Raw genomic sequence first — 4,188 nt, 5'->3', positions numbered from 1 at the left:
ACTTGATTTGTCCATTCTACAGCTTCTAATCTATGTTTTTTGGGCTGGAAACTGGGTCAAAACAGCCCAGAAATTGCCCCCAGCATTTTTCTGCATTTTTTTGCACGTGGCGCATGTCACGCGTACGCGTCAGTAACGCGGATGCGTCACTGGTCTTCTTCGCAAGTGACGCGGACGCGTTGGTCACGCGGACGCGTCGCTGAGCAAATCCTCAATTCACGCGTGCGCGTCAGTCACGCGGACGCGTCGCCATGGATACCTCCAATTCACGCACACGCGTCAGGCACGCGTGCGCGTCACTCATCGCAGCCATCTCCTTTGATTCTCGTGCTGCAAAAACTCCACCAAATTCTGCTGAATGCTACCTAAAATAAACAAAAATGCAAAAGACTCAAAGTAGCATCCATATTGGCTAAAAGATAATTAACTCTTTATTAAACTCAACAATTTAAGTGCAAATTCACTAGGAAAAGATAGGAAAGATGCTCACGCATCAATTTACAAGATGACCATAGCTTGCTTTAAGTCGTCAATCTCCGTGGGATCGACCCTTACTCACGTAAGGTTTATTACTTGGATGACCCAGTGCACTTGCTGGTTAGTTGTGCGAAGTTGTGAAAAAGAGTTGAGATTACAATTGAGCGTACCAAGTTGTTGGCGCCATTGAGATCACAATTTCGTGCACCAAGTTTTTAGCGCCGTTGCCGGGGGATTGTTTGAGTTTGGACAACTGACGGTTCATCTTGTTGCTTAGATTAGGTAATTTTCTTTTTTCTACTTTCAAAAAATTTTCAAAAATCTTTCAAAAATTTTTTCTTCTTTTTCGTTTTTCCAAAATAATTTTTGAAAAAAAAATCCAAAAAATTAATAAAATCATAAAATCAAAAATTTTGTGTTTCTTGTTTGAGTCTAGAGTCAAGTTTTGAGTTTGGTGTCAATTGCATGTTTTAATTTTTCTAAAAATTTTTGAAAACTCATGCATGGTGTTCTTCATGATCTTCAAGTTGTTCTTGGTAAGTCTTCTTGTTTGATCTTTACATTTTATTGTTTTGTGTCTTTTCTTGTTTTTGATATGCATTCTTGAATCCTTAGAGTTTAAACATTGAAAATTTCTAAGTTTGGTGTCTTGCATGTTTTTCCTATCTTGAAAATTTTTCAAAAATAAGTTCTTGATGTTCATCATGATCTTCAAAGTGTTCTTGGTGTTCATATTGACATTCAAAGTGTTCTTGCATGCATCATTGGTTTTGATCCAAAATTTTCATGTTTTGAGTCATTTTTGTGTTTTTCTCTTTCCTCATTAAATTCAAAAATAAAAAATATATTTTCCTTATTTCTCTCATAAATTTCGAAATCTTTGGGTTGACTTAGTCAAAAATTTTTAAAATAAGTTGTTTCTTGTTAGTTAAGTCAAGATTTCATTTTTAAAAATCTTATCTTTTCAAATCTTTTTCAAAAATAAAATCTTTTTCATTTTTTTCTTAGTATTTTCAAAAATTTTAAAAATGGATTTTCAAAATCTTTTTCTTAATTTCATTTCAAAATTTCGAAAACTTTACTAACAACTAATGTGATTGATTAAAAAATTTGAAGTTTGTTACTTTCTTGTTAAGAAAGGTTCAATATTTAAATTCTAGAATCATATCTTTTAGTTTCTTGTTAGTCAAGTAATCAATTTTAATTTTAAAAATCAAATCTTTTTAATTCCCTTTTCAAATCCTTTTCAAAATAAATTTCAATCATATCTTTTTAATCAAATCTTTTTCAATCATATCTTTTTTTTTCTCAAAATCAATTTCAAAATCTTTTCTAACTTCTTATCTTATCAAAATTGATTTTCAAATCTTTTTCAACTAACTAATTGACTTTTTGTTTGTTTTACTATTTCTTATCTTTTTCAAAACCACCTAACTACTTTTCTCTCTCTAATTTTCAAAAATCACCTTCCTCTTTTTCAAAAATCTTTTTATTTAACTAATTGTTTTAACTTTTAATTTTATTCCTTTTCTTAATTTTTGAATTCTAACTATATTTTAAAATAAAAACAAAAATATTTTCCTTTTCTTCTTAATTATTTTTGAAAACTCCTATCTCTCATCTCCTTATATTTATTTATTTATCTACTAACATTTCTCTTCTACTCATAATTCGAACCCTATTCTCTTCTCTCTCTGTGTTCGAATTTTTCCTCTTTTTTTCTTCTTCTCTTCTACTCACATAAAGGAATCTTTATACTGTGACATAGAGAATTCCTCTTCTTTTCTGTTATCTTCTTTTTCATATGAGCAGGAGCAAGGACAAGGACATTCTTGTTGAAGCAGATCCTGAACCTGAAAGGACTCTGAAGAAGAAGCTAAGAGAAGCTAAAGCACAACAATCTAGAGAAAACCTTACAGAGAATCTTGAAAAAGAAGGAGACATGGCTGAACCCAACAACAATGCAAGGAAGATGCTTGGTAACTTCATTACACGAAATTCTAGTTTCCATGGAAGAAACATCTCAATCCCTGCCATTGGAGCAAACAACTTTGAGCTAAAGCCTCAATTAGTTTCTCTGATGCAACATAACTGCAAGTTTCATGGACTTCCCTCAGAAGATCCTTTTCAGTTCTTAACTGAATTCTTGCAGATCTGTGATACTGTTAAGACCAATGGAGTTGATCCCGAGGTCTATAAGCTTATGCTTTTCCCTTTTGCTGTAAGAAATAGAGCTAGAACATGGTTGGACTCTCAGCCTAGAGATAGCCTGAACTCTTGGGATAAGTTGGTCACGGCTTTCTTAGCCAAGTTCTTTCCTCCTCAAAAGCTGAGCAAGCTTAGAGTGGATGTTCAAACCTTCAGGCAGAAAGAAGGTGAATCCCTCTATGAAGCTTGGGAAAGATACAAGTAACTGACCAAAAAGTGTCCTTCTGACATGCTCTCAGAATGGACCATCCTGGATATATTCTATGATGGTCTGTATGAATTGTCTAAGATGTCAATGGACCATTCTGCGTGTGGATCTATTCACCTGAAGAAAACGCCTGCAGAAGCTCAGGAACTCATTGAAATGGTTGCAAATTTCTCATGGAAACACCTATAATCCTTCATGGAGAAATTTCTCATGGAAGGATTAACAAAAGCCTCAACAAGGCTTTAATAATGGTGCAAGAAACAGGTTTAGCAATGGCAAGCCTTTTCCATCATCTTCTCAGCAACAGACAGAGAATTCTGAGCAGAACCCCTCTAGCTTAGCAAACATAGTCTCTGATCTATCTAAGACCACTCTAAGTTTTATGAATGAAACAAGGTCCTCCATTAGAAATTTGGAGGCACAAGTGGGCCAGTTGAGTAAAAGAGTCACTAAAACTCCTCCTAGTACTCTCCCAAGCAATACAGAAGAGAATCCAAAAAGAGAGTGCAAGGCTATAACCTTACTTGGTGTGGCCGAACCTAGAGAGGAGAAGGAGGACGTGAATCCCAGTGAGGAAGACCTCATGGGACGTCCTCTGGACAAAAAGGAGTTTCCATTTGAGGAACCTAAGGAATCTGAGGCTCATCTAGAGACCATAGAGATTCCATTGAACCTACTTCTGCCATTCATGAGCTCTAACGACTATTCCTCCTCTGAAGAGGATGAAGATATTACTAAAGAGTAAGTTGCTAAGTACCTTGGAGCAATCATGAAGCTGAATGCCAAGTTATTTGGTAATGAGACTTGGGTGGATGAACCCCCCTTGCTCACCAATGAACTGAATGACTTGGTTAGGCAGATATTACCTCAAAAGAAACAGCATCCTGGTAAATTCTTAATTCCCTGTACCATAGGCACCATGACTTTTGAGAAGGCTCTGTGTGACCTGGGGTCAGGCATAAACTTAATGCCACTCTCTGTAATGGAGAAACTGGAAATCTTTGAGGTACAGGCTGCCAAATTCTCAATAGAGATGACAGACAAATCCATGAAAAAGGCTTATAGACAGGTAGAGGACGTGCTAGTAAAGGTCAAAGGCCTTTACATCCCTGCTAATTTTATAATCCTAGACTCTGGGAAGGATGAGGATGAATCCATCATCCTTCGAAGACCCTTCCTAGCCACAATAAAAGCTGTGATTGATGTGGACAGAGGAGAGTTGATCCTTCAATTGAATGAGGACTACCTAGGATCTCCCTCTGTAACCATGGAGAGGAAGCAAGAAAAGCTTCTCT

The sequence above is a fragment of the Arachis hypogaea genome, chromosome 1, assembly GCF_003086295.3.
Source record: "Arachis hypogaea cultivar Tifrunner chromosome 1, arahy.Tifrunner.gnm2.J5K5, whole genome shotgun sequence".
Taxonomy (NCBI): Eukaryota; Viridiplantae; Streptophyta; class Magnoliopsida; order Fabales; family Fabaceae; genus Arachis; species Arachis hypogaea.
This window is presented reverse-complemented; position numbering follows the sequence as displayed.